The following is a 17,862-nucleotide window of genomic DNA, read 5'->3' on the forward strand; positions in this document are numbered from 1 at the left end:
GACATTATCTATTATTATAGAGCTCTGCTCAGCCTATAAACATGACATTATCTATTATTATAGAGCTCTGCTCAGCCTATAAACATGACATTATCTATTATTATAGAGCTCTGCTCAGCCTGTAAACATGACATTATCTATTATTATAGAGCTCTGCTCAGCCTATAAACATGACATTATCTATTATTGTAGAGCTCTGCTCAGCCTATAAACATGACATTATCTATTATTATAGAGCTCTGCTCAGCCTATAAACATGACATTATCTATTATTATAGAGCTCTGCTCAGCCTATAAACATGACATTATCTATTATTATAGAGCTCTGCTCAGCCTGTAAACATGACATTATCTATTATTATAGAGCTCTGCTCAGCCTATAAACATGACATTATCTATTATTATAGAGCTCTGCTCAGCCTATAAACATGACATTATCTATTATTGTAGAGCTCTGCTCAGCCTATAAACATGACATTATCTATTATTGTAGAGCTCTGCTCAGCCTATAAACATGACATTATCTATTATTATAGAGCTCTGCTCAGCCTATAAACATGACATTATCTATTATTGTAGAGCTCTGCTCAGCCTATAAACATGACATTATCTATTATTATAGAGCTCTGCTCAGCCTATAAACATGACATTATCTATTATTAGAGCCTCTGCTCAGCCTGTAAACATGACATTATCTATTATTATAGAGCTCTGCTCAGCCTATAAACATGACATTATCTATTATTATAGAAAGCTCTGCTCAGCCTATAAACATGACATTATCTATTATTGTAGAGCTCTGCTACATATAAACATGACATTATCTATTATTGTAGAGCTCTGCTCAGCCTATAAACATGACATTATCTATTATTATAGAGCTCTGCTCAGCCTATAAACATGACATTATCTATTATTGTAGAGCTCTGCTCAGCCTATAAACATGACATTATCTATTATTTATACAGTCTGCTCAGCCTATAAACATGACATTATCTATTATTGTAGAGCTCTGCTCAGCCTATAAACATGACATTATCTATTATTATAGAGCTCTGCTCAGCCTATAAACATGACATTATCTATTATTGTAGAGCTCTGCTCAGCCTATAAACATGACATTATCTATTATTTATAGCTTTGCTTAGCCTATAAACATGACATTTTCTATTATTATAGAGCTCTGTTCAGCCTATAAACATGACATTATCTATTATTATAGAGCTCTGCTCAGCCTATAAACATGACATTATCTATTATTATAGAGCTCTGTTCAGCCTATAAACATGACATTATCTATTATTATAGAGCTCTGCTCAGCCTATAAACATGACATTATCTATTATTATAGAGCTCTGCTCAGCCTATAAACATGACATTATCTATTATTGTAGAGCTCTGCTCAGCCTATAAACATGACATTATCTATTATTATAGAGCTCTGCTCAGCCTATAAACATGACATTATCTATTATTATAGAGCTCTGCTCAGCCTATAAACATGACATTATCTATTATTATAGAGCTCTGTTCAGCCTATAAACATGACATTATCTATTATTATAGAGCTCTGCTCAGCCTATAAACATGACATTATCTATTATTATAGAGCTCTGTTCAGCCTATAAACATGACATTATCTATTATTATAGAGCTCTGCTCAGCCTGTAAACATGACATTATCTATTATTATAGAGCTCTGCTCAGCCTATAACCATGACATTATCTATTATTATAGAGCTCTGCTCAGCCTGTAACCATGACATTATCTATTATTATAGAGCTCTGCTCAGCCTATAAAAATGACATTATCTATTATTATAGAGCTCTGCTCAGCCTATAAACATGACATTATCTATTATTATAGAGCTCTGCTCAGCCTATAAACATGACATTATCTATTATTATAGAGCTCTGCTCAGCCTATAAACATGACATTATCTATTATTATAGAGCTCTGCTCAGCCTATAAACATGACATTATCTATTATTATAGAGAGCTCTGTTCAGCCTATAAACATGACATTATCTATTATTATAGAGCTCTGCTCAGCCTATAAACATGACATTATCTATTATTATAGAGCTCTGTTCAGCCTATAAACATGACATTATCTATTATTATAGAGCTCTGCTCAGCCTGTAAACATGACATTATCTATTATTATAGAGCTCTGCTCAGCCTATAACCATGACATTATCTATTATTATAGAGCTCTGCTCAGCCTGTAACCATGACATTATCTATTATTATAGAAAGCTCTGCTCAGCCTATAAAAATGACATTATCTATTATTATAGAGCTCTGCTCAGCCTATAAACATGACATTATCTATTATTATAGAGCTCTGTCCTGCCTATAAACATGACATTATCTATTATTATAGAGCTCTGCTCAGCCTATAAACATGACATTATCTATTATTATAGAGCTCTGGACAGCCTATAACCATGACATTTACTATTATTAAAGAGCTCTGCTCAGCCTATAACCATGACATTATCTAGTAGCTCCTGCTCAGCCTATAAACATGACATTATCTATTATTATAGAGCTCTGTTCAGCCTATAAACATGACATTATCTATTATTATAGAGCTCTGCTCAGCCTATAAACATGACATTATCTATTATTAAAGACTCTGCTCAGCCTATAACCATGACATTATCTATTATTAAAGAGCTCTGCTCAGCCTATAACCATGACATTATCTATTATTATAGAGCTCTGCTCAGCCTATAAACATGACATTATCTATTATTAAAGAGCTCTGCTCAGCCTATAACCATGACATTATCTATTATTAAAGAGCTCTGCTCAGCCTATAACCATGATATTATCTATTATTAAAGAGCTCTGCTCAGCCTATAAACATGACATTATCTATTATTATAGAGCTCTGCTCAGCCTATAACCATGACATTATCTATTATTAAAGAGCTCTGCTCAGCCTATAACCATGACATTATCTATTATTAAAGAGCTCTGCTCAGCCTATAAACATGACATTATCTATTATTTATAGCTCTGCTCAGCCTATAACCATGACATTATCTATTATTAAAGAGCTCTGCTCAGCCTATAACCATGACATTATCTATTATTAAAGAGCTCTGCTCAGCCTATAAACATGACATTATCTATTATTAGCTCCTGCTTAGCCTATAACCATGACATTATCTATTATTAAAGAGCTCTGCTCAGCCTATAAACATGACATTATCTATTATTATAGAGCTCTGCTCAGCCTATAACCATGACATTATCTATTATTAAAGAGCTCTGCTCAGCCTATAAACATGACAATCCATGAAATCAAACCCAGTTGAAAGATTCCCGGAATCAGAGGTCTTCACAGCTCCATCTATTATAACTATAGGTCTTCTGAATCAGAGGTCTTCACAGCTCCATCTATTATAACTATAGGTCTTCTGAATCAGAGGTCTTCGCAGCTCCAACTATTCCCGAATATCCTTAAGACGCAATCCTGGTATTCTAAATAGTGTTTTGGGTTGGATCTAAAATGATTGTCACGGGTCTCGGGTGTACTTTTAATCCCTATGCTCGTAAGGGCCCATACAGATCCAAACGTGACTTCTGCAGTCGAGAGAGACATTTTATTTTTTAAATATAATTTATGCTGCTGCTTTTCACGAAAGTGGGGCGTTGCACATGTAGCTTGTTGTTGGCCAATATCACAAGTCATCAAAGCAGCGCGAGGCTACAGATTCTCTCTGTGGACAAAAGTTAGGATCTAATCAATGGAAGATGGAATTAAAATGACGTAATTAAAAGTTAAAGGACAGGCTACACCGACCAAGAGCCAACAGGCTGCTATTCAATAGTCTGAATGGAGGTGTTGTTGTTTGTAACTGTAGGATCAGAAAGCGTATGCACTCCCAGCCTGAATTAGAGAGTGAGTCACTCCCAGCCTGAATTAGAGTAGCTAGCTAGCACTCCCAGCCTGAATTAGAGTAGTTAGCTAGCACTCCCAGCCTGAATTAGAGTAGCTAGCTAGCACTCCCAGCCTGAATTAGAGTAGCTAGCTAGCACTCCCAGCCTGAATTAGAGTAGCTAGCTAGCACTCCCAGACTGAATCTAGAGTAGTTAGCTAGCACTCCCAGCCTGAATTAGAGTAGTGAGCTAGCCTTAGCTATGTAGCTCAACTAGTTTCTCCCGTTTTTTTACTCCAAGACAGGTACTACGTAATCTTATTTGATAAATAACCTAGTAATGGCAGCTATTAGTCTACTATAGCCCGAGCTTTCACAGTACGGCCCCTCCCCCGCCTGCTAGAGCGGCACCTTCCTCTCTCCCCGTGCTTTGATCAGCTTCAGATAATAAGGTAGGTTTAAAAAAAATATATACTTTTATGCTGCTTTTTGTTAGTTCAGATCCCTTTCGGAACAGGTCCAACTTTTTGGACCCGTGAAGACCTCTACCTCCAACCAGGATATCTGGAAAAACTTGGGAATTTTGTGAACGTGACCGGGTTTTTGCAACCCTAATATAAATAAAGTTTTATCATGTGTAGATTTCATTCAGGTCTCTGTTTAACAAAATAATATGTCTTTGGCAGGAAAGTAACCACATTCTCCCTCCAGTAGGAAGAGATTCTGCGATAGCAGGAAGAGTCCTTCAGGGAAACCGGAACCAGAGACTCCCAAACCAGCAAGACGACACCACTGTTCCCATTGTGGAAAGAGTTTTACTAAGTTACGAAACCTAAAAGAGCATGAGAGGACACACACGGGCGAAAAGCCTTACCAATGTTCTCAGTGTGGAAAGAGTTTTACCGTGTTAGTTAACATGAAAAGGCATGAGAGAATACAGCAGGAGAAAAGCCTTACCAATGTTCTCAGTGTGGAAAGAGTTTTACCTTGTTAGTTAACATGAAAAGGCATGAGAGAATACACACAGGAGAAAAGCCTTACCAATGTTCTCAGTGTGGCAAAAGTTTCACCCAGTTAGAGCTGAAAATACATAACAAAATACACTCTGGAAGAAGTCTTACCACTGCTCCCAATGTGGAAAGACTTTTAAACAGTTAAAGCACCTGAAATCACATGAAAGAACACATTCAGGAGAGAAGCCTTTTCACTGTTCTCATTGTGGAAAACACATTTTCCCAGTCAGAGGACCTGACATCACATGAGAGAATAGAGAGGCTGTGTTCCAACTTATGTTTCTGACTGGGAATTTGTGTTTTGTTTATGCAACTTGAAGTCATATTGTTTATATGAACCCTTACTCACATAAACCAAATTGTTTATATGAAACCTCACTAACATACAGTTGAAGTTTGAAGTTTACATACACCTTCGCCAAATACATTTAAACTCAGTTTTTCACAATTCCTGACATTTAATCCTAGTAAAAATTCCCTGGCTTAGGTCAGCTAGGATCACCACTTTATTTTAATAATCTGAAATGTCGGAATAATAGTAGAGAGAATGATTTATTTAAGCTTTTATTTCTTTCATCACATTCCCAGTGGGTCAGAAGTTTACATACACTAAATTAGTATTTGGTAGCATTGCCTTTAAATTGTTTAACTTGGGTCAATCGTTTTGGGTAGCCTTCCACAAGCTTCCCACAATAAGTTGGGTTAATTCGTCTCACCCCCTGACAGAGCTGGTGTAACTGAGTCAGGTTTGTAGACCTCCTTGCTCACACACGCTTTTTCAGTTCTGTCCACAAATTTTCTATAGGATTGAGGTCAGGGCTTTGTGATGGCCACTCCAATACCTTGACTTTGTTGTCCTTAAGCAATTTTGCCACAACTTTGGAAGTATGCTTGGGGCCATTGTCCATTTGGAAGACACATTTGCGACCAAGCTTTAACTTCCTGACTGATGTCTAGAGATGTTGCTTCAATATATCCACATAATTTTCCTGCAGCCTGATGCCATCTATTTTGTGAAGTGCACCAGTCCCTCCTGCAGCAAAGCACCCACACAACATGATGCTGCCACCCCCGTGCTTCACGGTTGGGATGGTGTTCTTCGGCTTGCAAGCATCCCCCTTTTTCCTCCAAACATAATGATGGTCATTATGGCCAAACAGTTCTATTTTTGTTTCATCAGACCAGAGGACATTTCTCCAAAAAGTACGATCTTTGTCCCCATGTGCAGTTGCAAACTGTAGTCTGGCTTTTTTATGGCGGTTTTGGAACAGTGGCTTCTTCCTTGCTGAGCGGCCTTTCAGGTTATGTCAATATAGGACTTGTTTTACTGTGGATATAGGTCATTTTGTAACCGTTTCATCCAGCATCTTCACAAGGTCCTTTGCTGTTGTTCTGGGATTGATTTGCACTTTTCACACCAAAGTATGTTAAACTCTAGGCAACAAAACGCGTCTCCTTCCTGAGGGTATGATGGCTGCGTGATCCCATGGTGTTTATACTTGCATACTATTATTTGTACAGATAAACGTGGTACCTTCAGGCGTTTGGAAATTGCTCCCAAGGATGAACCAGACTTGTGGTCTACAATTGTTTTTCTGAGGTCTTGGCTGATTTCTTTTGATTTACTCATGATGTCAAGCAAAGAGGGCACTGCGTTTGAAGGTAGGCCTTGAAATACATCCACAGGTACACCTCCAATTGACTCAAATGATATCAATTAGCCCATCTGAAGCTTCTAAAGCCATGACATCATTTTCTGGAATTTTCCAAGCTGTTTAAAGGCACAGTCAACTTAGCGTATGTAAACTTCTGACCCACTGGAATTGTGATACAGTGAATTATAAGTGAAATAATCTGTCTGTAAACAATTGTCGGAAAAATTACTTGTCATGCACAAAGTAGATGTCCTTACCGACTTGCCAAAACTATAGTTTGTAAACAAGAAATTTGTGGAGTGGTTGAAAAACGAGTTTTAATGACTCCAACTTAAGTGGGTTATGTAAACTTCCGACTTCAACTGTATCTATGGTTCCATGCTGGTCCATACTCACAGTCAATAACACATCTCTAGGGTCCCATGCTGGTCCATACTCAGTCAATAACACATCTCTAGGTTTCCATGCTGGTCCATACTCAGTCAATAACACATCTCTATGGTTCCATGCTGGTCCATACTCACAGTCAATAACACATCACCTGGGTTCCATGCTGGTCCATAGTCAGTCAATAACACATCACCTGGGTTCCATGCTGGTCCATAGTCAGTCAATAACACATCTCTAGGGTTCCATGCTGGTCCATACTCAGTCAATAACACATCTCTAGGTTTCCATGCTGGTCCATACTCTCAGTCAATAACACATCTCTAGGGTTCCATGCTGGTCCATACTCACAGTCAATAACACATCTCTAGGTTTCCATGCTGGTCTAAACTCACAGTCAATAACACATCTCTAGAGTTCCATGCTGGTCCATACTCAGTCAATAACACATCTCTAGGGTTCCATGCTGGTCCATAGTCAGTCAATAACACATCTCTAGGGTTCCATGCTGGTCCATAGTCAGTCAATAACACATCTCTAGGGTTCCATGCTGGTCCATAGTCAGTCAATAACACATCTCTAGGGTTCCATGCTGGTCCATAGTCAGTCAATAACACATCTCTAGGGTTCCATGCTGGTCCATAGTCAGTCAATAACACAGCTCTAGGTTTCCATGCTGGTCCATACTCTCAGTCAATAACACAGCTCTAGGTTTCCATGCTGGTCCATACTCAGTCAATAACACATCTCTAGGGTTCCATGCTGGTCCATAGTCAGTCAATAACACATCTCTAGGTTTCCATGCTGGTCCATACTCAGTCAATAACACATCTCTAGGGTTCCATGCTGGTCCATACTCAGTCAATAACAAATCTCTAGGTTTCCATGCTGGTCCATACTCAGTCAATAACACATCTCTAGGGTTCCATGCTGGTCCATACTCAGTCAATAACACATCTCTAGGGTTCCATGCTGGTCCATACTCAGTCAATAACACATCTCTAGGGTTCCATGCTGGTCCATACTCTCAGTCAATAACACATCTCTAGGGTTCCATGCTGGTCCATACTCAGTCAATAACACATCTCTAGGGTTCCATGCTGGTCCATACTCAGTCAATAACACATCTCTAGGGTTCCATGCTGGTCCATACTTAGTCAATAACACATCTCTAGGTTTACATGCTGGTCCATACTCAGTCAATAACACATCTCTAGGGTTCCATGCTGGTCCATACTCAGTCAATAACACATCTCTAGGGTTCCATGCTGGTCCATACTCTCAGTCAATAACACATCTCTAGGGTTCCATGCTGGTCCATACTCAGTCAATAACACATCTCTAGGGTTCCATGCTGGTCCATAGTCAGTCAATAACACATCTCTAGGGTTCCATGCTGGTCCATACTCACAGTCAATAACACATCTCTAGGGTTCCATGCTGGTCCATACTCAGTCAATAACACATCTCTAGGGTTCCATGCTGGTCCATACTCAGTCAATAACACATCTCTAGGGTCCCATGCTGGTCCATACTCAGTCAATAACACATCTCTAGGTTTCCATGCTGGTCCATACTCAGTCAATAACACATCTCTAGGTTTCCATGCTGGTCCATACTCAGTCAATAACACATCTCTAGGGTTCCATGCTGGTCCATACTCAGTCAATAACACATCACTAGGGTTCCATTAAAGGGCTTGACCCGCCCCTTCCAGGTTGATGAGATTGACTGAGGTGTGGAAACCAGTAAGGAGCAGGGGTTAGAGGAGTGGGAGGAGTTTGTACAATCTAGTCTAAAGTCAGATTTTAAAATGTGTATTTTATTGTGATTCATGGATTTTAATTGATTGAAGTATGAACCCTTAGATATTAATTATATGATTTGGGTCAAATTTCAAATGGTCGATTTTTAGATTTAATATAATTGTTTTAGTCTAACTTTGAAACCTCTTGTATTTTGTTTCATTGAGTTCATTTGTGTAACTAGTCAACAAGCTAAAGGAAAATATACTGTGAAAGTAGCCGAAAGTCGACATGTCGGAGGAGGAGACACCTAACAGCACTTAGATGTACAAGGAGGGAGAATGACAATGACATGTCAATCTCTCCCGGCTCAAAGTTGAGGCGAGATTGACTGCATCACTATTGGTCTATTGTGTGAGGTGTTGATGTGTTGAACGGACCAACTGTCTGTTTCAACCAGTTAGCACACAGTTTGAACACTCAGTCTCTTCACAGTCCCCAGGTCCAGAACAGAGGCTAGGAAAAGCACAGTATTAAATAGAACTCTCTGTCACCCAGGTAACTCAAGATAGACAGTATTATATAGAACTCTCTGTCACCCATGTTAGCCCCAAGATAGACAGTATTAAATAGAACTCTCTGTCACCCAGGTAACTCAAGATAGACAGTATTAAATACAGCTCTCTGTCACCCAGGTAACTCAAGATAACAGTAAAGCCAGGTTAACACCAGACAAAAGAACACATTACTGCAGGACGGGGACTGTGAGAGAAGAGACAGACATTTTTTTTAATAGATGTTGTATTATATGATGTATTGTATCATGTCGTGATATGTGATAATGTGGTGGTTGTGATACCACTGTGATATATGGTTGTCTGGGCCTGGGGTAAATCCCAGATGAATGCCCTGAGCTGAGGGTCTCTTTGGATGGGAGCATCTCTGCTGAATGACTACATTATAATGTTCACGTAATACTGTGTTTTATTTGTTGTGTTTTGATTCCTTTCTTGGACCCCGGGAAGAACGCTGCCTCGGCACCAGCTATTTAAGGGGATCCTAATAAATAAACCGAGTCCAGAAAGATTCTGACTGTATCGTCATTGATTGCATGTCAGCATCACTGCAGTCTAAGGTACTGGGCAACAATATGACCCGGTGTATAGAACAGGATTAGACTATGTACATTAGTTCACATTAGTTACTGGGTAAACAAATGACCCGGTGTATAGAACAGGATTAGACTATGTACATTAGTTCACATCAGTTACTGGGTAAACAATATGACCCGGTGTATAGAACAGGATTAGACTGTACATCAATTCACATTAGTGGTTATGTAAATGCCGGATCTCTATGGCAAGACGCATCATTCCCCCAAGTGTCGTCAAAATGGTGCCAGTTCTGTCTGACACCGCATGTGATACTAAAGATACGAACTTACCGACATAATAACTTACTAACAAACCGAGAAACCTTGACAGAACAGAATGCCAAGAGCGTGCAAATCTGTCAAGGCAAAAAATGGAAGAAGAATCTCAAATATAAAATATATTTTGATTTGTTTAACATTTTCTTTGGTCTACATGATTCCATATGTGTTATTTCATAGTTTTGATGTCTTCACTATTATTAGACAACTAAGAAAATAATAGAAAAAATAAAGAAAAGCCCTTGAATGAATAGCTTTGTCCAAACTTTTGACTGGCCGACCAGAATGTGGTAAAAGTTAAGCTGTTTGAAAGGGGACCATATAAACGTTGCCCAATTCTTTTTGGGCAAATATTCCGCAAATCCCATGAGAATCAGGTTTATGGTTGGTAGGGAAGGAGCTATTGAAATTTAAAGTAGAAAAAGTTACTAATAAATTCATGTAAAAGAAATTCCGCCTTTTTTTCAGAAAATAACTAAGGGTGTTGAATGTGTGTCCATAACCTATGAACAAACCAAATGTGTGTCTCTGTTGCAGAACCTGGTTGGATCCAGATCCGATCCTAGAGGAAGCAGCAGAAAATAATATTTTTTTAAGCTACTTAATTAACCGGCGCTGATAAATTGTTAAAAAAAGTGATGGATGTTACAATGACCTGTCCCAGTAAACACCCCTATCTTTACAAGACTGTAAAAACACAAAACTCAAGACACTTCAATTTGGCTGTAAATAGAAAAACAGGCTCTGTATGGCTTCATTATCATCTTCATAACAGCTGTAAATAGAAGAACAGGCTCTGTGAGCCTTTCAAAAAGCCATGAAATAAGCCTTTTTTTAGACTTGACCTTTTTTGTTATTTAAACTTTAGGAGAAAGGATTGTTGACATATATTTAACATTTGTATCTTAAAGCATTGTGGCATTTTAGCCTACCTAGTCCTCCTTCAAGACTCCATAATGTAGGTTCATCTGTAGGAGCTCCAAGGCCAACATTGGTGTCATATGATGCTTTACCGCTTTGTAATAAAATATACAAATAGATGTCAACAATCCCCAAAAGGACCCTTCTATGGATTACATGTAGTGAGGAATCACCCTGTATGGGCATTCTACTGTAGATGGATTACATGTAGTGAAGAATCACCCTGTATGGGCATTCTACTGTAGATGGATTACATGTAGTGAGGAATCACCCTGTAGTGAGGAATCACCCTGTACGGGCATTCTACTGTAGATGGATTACATGTAGTGAGGAATCACCCTGTAGTGAGGAATCACCCTGTATGGGCATTCTACTGTAGATGGATTACATGTAGTGAGGAATCACCCTGTAGTGAGGAATCACCCTGTATGGGCATTCTACTGTAGATGGATTACATGTAGTGAGGAATCACCCTGTATGGGCATTCTACTGTAGATGGATTACATGTAGTGAGGAATCACCCTGTAGTGAGGAATCACCCTGTACGGGCATTCTACTGTAGATGGATTACATGTAGTGAGGAATCACCCTGTAGTGAGGAATCACCCTGTACGGGCATTCTACTGTAGATGGATTACATGTAGTGAGGAATCACCCTGTACGGGCATTCTACTGTAGATGGATTACATGTAGTGAGGAATCACCCTGTACGGACATTCTAGTGTAGCTGGATTACATGTAGTGAGGAATCACCCTGTAGTGAGGAATCACCCTGTACGGGCATTCTACTGTAGATGGATTACATGTAGTGAGGAATCACCCTGTATGGGCATTCTACTGTAGATGGATTACATGTAGTGAGGAATCACCCTGTAGTGAGGAATCACCCTGTAGTGAGGAATCACCCTGTAGTGAGGAATCACCCTGTACGGGCATTCTACTGTAGATGGATTACATGTAGTGAGGAATCACCCTGTATGGGCATTCTAGTGTAGCTGGATTACATGTAGTGAGGAATCACCCTGTAGTGAGGAATCACCCTGTATGGGCATTCTACTGTAGATGGATTACATGTAGTGAGGAATCACCCTGTACGGGCATTCTACTGTAGATGGATTACATGTAGTGAGGAATCACCCTGTACGGACATTCTAGTGTAGCTGGATTACATGTAGTGAGGAATCACCCTGTAGTGAGGAATCACCCTGTAGTGAGGAATCACCCTGTACGGGCATTCTACTGTAGATGGATTACATGTAGTGAGGAATCACCCTGTAGTGAGGAATCACCCTGTATGGGCATTCTACTGTAGATGGATTACATGTAGTGAGGAATCACCCTGTAGTGAGGAATCACCCTGTAGTGAGGAATCACCCTGTACGGGCATTCTACTGTAGATGGATTACATGTAGTGAGGAATCACCCTGTAGTGAGGAATCACCCTGTACGGGCATTCTACTGTAGATGGATTACATGTAGTGAGGAATCACCCTGTAGTGAGGAATCACCCTGTATGGACATTCTACTGTAGATGGATTACATGTAGTGAGGAATCACCCTGTAGTGAGGAATCACCCTGTATGGGCATTCTACTGTAGATGGATTACATGTAGTGAGGAATCACCCTGTACGGGCATTCTACTGTAGATGGATTACATGTAGTGAGGAATCACCCTGTACGGGCATTCTACTGTAGATGGATTACATGTAGTGAGGAATCACCCTGTACGGGCATTCTACTGTAGATGGATTACATGTAGTGAGGAATCACCCTGTAGTGAGGAATCACCCTGTATGGGCATTCTACTGAAGTTCTACATTGAATATGTTGTTTTTAAAAATATAGGAATACTGTGAGATACTGGTTCTCTGTCACGCCTGGATACCATTTTTATGGTGTCTGTGTCTAGTAGGGAAGGAACTAAAGAGGTTGTTTTGCGAGCCAATGATAACTAGTGTTAGTGAAATGACTGGATGTCTTTCTTTTTCCCCCTTTCTTTTATTTAACCCTTCTTTTATTTAACCCTTCTTTTATTTAACCCTTCTTTTATTTACCCCTCTTCTTTTATTTAACCCTTATTTTACCAGGTAAGTTGACTGAGAACACATTCTCATTTACACCAACGACCTGGGAATAGTTACAGGGTAGAGGATGGGGCATGAATGAGCCAATTGTAGACTGGGGATGATAAGGTGACCGTGATGGTATGAGGGCCAGATTGGGAATACAGGTACCTTAGCATATGCTACTGTACCTGTAGACTTCCAGTCATTGCGCTAACGCTAGTTACCATAATCTCGCTGTATTCCTTTAAAGCCGCACTGTAAAATGGATCTGATTTGGATTAAATATCATAGGAAGACAGTTTTGTCATGTGGAGGTTTCATTCATGTCTCTATGATTAAATAAACACTTTGTTTGTTTTTGGCAGGAGAAAGACCAGACTCTGAGGAACCAGAGGAAGAAACGTCCAAACCAGCAAGACCATACCACTGCTCCCAGTGTGCGAAGAGTTTTACCCAGTTAGGGAACATGAAAAGACACGAGAGGACACACACAGATGATAAACCGTTCCACTGTCCGCAAGTGTGGAAACAAGTTGACCCGGATAGGGTCCCTGAAAATGCATGAGAGAATGCACACAGGAGACAAGCCTTACCCCTGCTCCTTGTGTGTAAAGAGATTTTCCTCCTCAGGATGCCTGAAAATACATGAGAAGACGCACACAGGCGATAAACCTTTCCAATGCTCCCAGTGTGGAAATAACTTTTCCTTGTTAGCGAGCCTGAAAGACATGAGAGGGCACACACAGGAAATAAGCCTCATCACTGCTCCCAGTGTGGAAAGAGTTTTACCCGGAGGCCCCCTAAAATGCATGAGAGAATGCACACAGGAGAAAAGCCATACCACTGCTCCTTGTGTGGAAAGAGTTTTAACCAGTCAAGGGACCTGAAAGATCACGAGAGAATACATACAGGAGAAAAGCCATCACTGCTCCCAGTGTGGAAAGAGTTTTAACCAGTCAAGGGACCTGAAAGAACATGAAAGAATACATACAGGAGAAAAGCCGTACCACTGCTCCCAGTGTGCAAAGCGTTTTACACAGTTAGGTCACCTGAAACGTCATCAAAGAACACACACTGGAGAGAAGCCTTATCACTGCTCCCAGTGTGGAAAGAGTTTTGCCCAGTTAAGTCACCTGAAAGAACATAAGAGATTGCACACAGGGGGAAAGCCTTACCACTGCTCCCAGTGTGGGAAAACGTTTTCCTCGTTAGCGAACCTGAAAAGACATGAGGACACACACAGGAGATAAGCCTTACCACTGCTCCCAGTGTGGAAAGAGTTTTTCCTTGTTTGCCAACCTGAAAAGACATGAGGACACACATAGGAGAGAAGCTAGGATAGGATAAAGTAATCCTTCTAACCCCCCCCCCCCCCCCCCTTAAAAGAGTTAGATGCACTATTGTAAAGTGGTTGTTCCACTGGATATCATAAGGTGAATGCACCAATTTTGTAAGTCGCTCTGGATAAGAGCGTCTGCTAAATGACTTAAATGTAAATGTAAATGTAAGCTTTTCCAATACTCCTAGGACCTGCAAATTGATATTTCACATCACATTGACTCACAGTTTTATCAGAACAAACACAGTGCTCCCATTGTCTTATATTTTTTACGAAGAATGTGTTTTTTTTTATGCCATATTAAATCGAATTGTACAAAAAATATATTTGTATGTTTTTATTTGAAAACATGAATTGAATATGGAGTATTTCAGTTTAAATATATAGTATGCCAGTGTCAATGTAGACGCGTTGTGATTAAATTATCATTTTAAACCTGCGTATGTTTGTGTGTTTATCTGTGTGTGTCATTCCTCCAGCACTAGAGGTCCTATTTGGATGTGATGCATTTGCTCCATTGTTTTCCTCCAAAGCAGCCACCATTTGAAGACACGAGGAAATGACTTTCTTAACCTTGTGGAGGGACTCCATACCTTGGCGGAACCGTGACCTTCAATGCTTTGCTGGAATAATTCCGCTGAATATCTACCAGGCAACAAGCCACAACGGTAACCTTCCAGATTACTAGTAACCCCACAACCAACAGTGTCTCTCCCATACCCATGTCAGTTGGTGGCCCACTCTGATGATTTATATCTGACAGAGGGGCTGTAAATGAATAGTATGGTGACATCTTAGTGGGGCATATTTGGAATGTCTGAGTAGTTCTATTTGATGTCATAATACATCCCTTTGATAATCAAGTGATATTTCGAATGTCTGAGGAGTTCTATATGATGTCACAATACACTCCTCTGATAATCAAGTGATATTTGGAATGTCTGAGTAGTTATATCTGATGTCATAATACACCCCTCTGATAGTGATACATTTGCTCCAGTTTCCATGTCAGTTGGTTTCCCACTTTGATGATTTATATCTGACAGAGGGGCTTTAAATTAATAGTATGGTGACATCCTGACAGATCTTGGTGGAGTTCCTGACCGAATGCACGGTGAGATGTTACATTGCATCAACCACGTCTTTAACTGCGTAGTAGGGCATCGGAATGCTATATCATATGATGTGGTTAGCTGATATGTTAAAACCTATTCACATGTTTGTAGATGAGATCTGACATGTGTCTGAACCTAATCAGGTAACAGAGTGGCTTTAATAGTCTGGTCACATCTAACAGAGTGTCTTTAATAGTCTGGTCACAACTAACAGAGTGTCTTTAATAGTCTGGTCACATCTAACAGAGTGGCTTTAATATCTTGGTCACAACTAACAGAGTGTCTTTAATAGTCTGGTCACATCTAACAGAGTGGCTTTAATAGTGTGGTTACATGAGATAGTGGCTTTGCAGATCACAAAGAATAGCCAGGCCATCAATAAGAATTTGTTCTTAATTGACCTGCCTGGTAAAATAAAGACAGAACAATTGGTCTGTATTTGTTTAGGGTGTTGGGTCCTGGTGTTTAAAAAAATAATGTTTTCCCCCTTTTTCTCCCCAATTTCAGGATATCCAATTGGTAGTTACAGTCTTGTCCCATCGCTGTAACACAGACTCAGGAGTGGCGAGGTGGACAGCAATGCATCCACCGAAACATGACCCTGCCAAGCCGCATCTGCTTCTTGAATACTGTCCTTACCCGGAAGCCAGCAGCACCAATGTGTCAGAGGAAACACCGTTACAGCTGGCGACCTAGGTGTACACTAGTCCAGGTGTTTTCAAGGTTGGTTTAATGGAGGCAGTCTTCAGAGGGAGTAAGGCCCAGCGCTTAAGTTAAGGGTTATTTATGATTGTGGTTGGACTGAGAAGAGCAGCTTTCATAGAATGGCGACCAATGTTAAACCACAAAACACATGGTGCAGAGCGTTTCTTTGACTGAATTAAGAAATTGCCTTAAATGTAGTTTGTTTTAAATTCTCAACCAAAAACAATCTGCACAATCAATTAACACATGCTTCTCTTTGGTCGTCTCAATATAATGGTATTACTACTGGGGTAGCCATAGTATTACTAGGGTAAACTACTCGAGGTAACCATAGTATTACTGGGTAAACTACTGGGTAACCATAGTATTACTAGGGTAAACTACTGGGGCAGCCATAGTATTACTGGGTAAACTACTGGGGTAACCATAGTATTACAAGGGTAAACTACTGGGGTAACCATAGTATTACTAGGGTAAACTACTGGGGTAACCATAGTATTACTAGGGTAAACTACTGGGGTAGCCATAGTATTACTAGGGTAAACTACTGGGGTAACCATAGTATTACTAGGGTAAACTACTGGGGTAGCCACAGTATTACTAGGGTAAACTACTGGGGTAACCATAGTATTACTAGGGTAAACTACTGGGGTAGCCACAGTATTACTAGGGTAAAACTACTGGGGTAACCATAGTATTACTAGGGTAAACTACTAGGGTAGCCACAGATAGGGTAAACTACTGGGGTAGCCACAGTATTACTAGGGTAAACTACTGTAGTAACCACAGTATTACTAGGGTAACTACACTGGGGTAGCCATAGTATTACTATGGTAAACTACTGGGGTAACCATAGTATTACTAGGATAAACTACTGGGGTAGCCACAGTATTACTAGGGTAAAACTACTGGGGTAACCATAGTATTACTAGGGTAAACTACTGGGGTAGCCAAGACAGTATTACTAGGGTAAACTACTGGGGTAACCATAGTATTACTAGGGTAAACTACTGGGGTAGCCATAGTATTACTAGGGTAAACTACTGGGGTAGCCACAGTATTACTAGGGTAAACTACTGGGGTAACCATAGTATTACTAGGGTAAACTACTGGGGTAGCCACAGTATTACTAGTGTAAACTACTAAGGTAACCATAGTATTACTAGGGTAAACTACTAGGGTAACCACAGTATTACTAGGGTAAACTACTGAGGTAGCCATAGTATTACTAGGGTAAACTACGGTCCTTGACTCCAGCAAATTACGGTTCAACTCCAGCCAAATATCGCTCCTCATTCCAGCCAAATGTCGCTCCTCACTCCAGCCAAATAACGCTCCTCACTCCAGCCAAATGACGCTCCTCAGTCTCCAGCCAAATGACGCTCCTCAACTCCAGACAAAATGACGCTCCTCACTCCAGCCAAATATCGCTCCTCACTCCAGCCAAATGACGCTCCTCACTCCAGCCAAATATCGCTCCTCACTCCAGCCAAATGACGCTCCTCACTCCAGCCAAATGACGCTCCTCACTCCAGCCAAATGACGCTCCTCACTCCAGCCAAATGACGCTCCTCACTCCTGCCAAATGA

The 17,862-nt window shown here is 40.2% G+C and overlaps 1 pseudogene; it reads left to right on the top strand.

Moving 5' to 3' along the window:
• Window positions 1-13,623: 13,623 nt before the first annotated feature.
• Window positions 13,624-14,476, top strand: LOC139542103 (zinc finger protein 568-like; annotated as a pseudogene).
• The last annotated feature ends 3,386 nt before the right edge of the window (window positions 14,477-17,862 follow it).

This window comes from Salvelinus alpinus, chromosome 2, assembly GCF_045679555.1.
Source record: "Salvelinus alpinus chromosome 2, SLU_Salpinus.1, whole genome shotgun sequence".
In the NCBI taxonomy this organism is placed as follows: domain Eukaryota; kingdom Metazoa; phylum Chordata; class Actinopteri; order Salmoniformes; family Salmonidae; genus Salvelinus; species Salvelinus alpinus.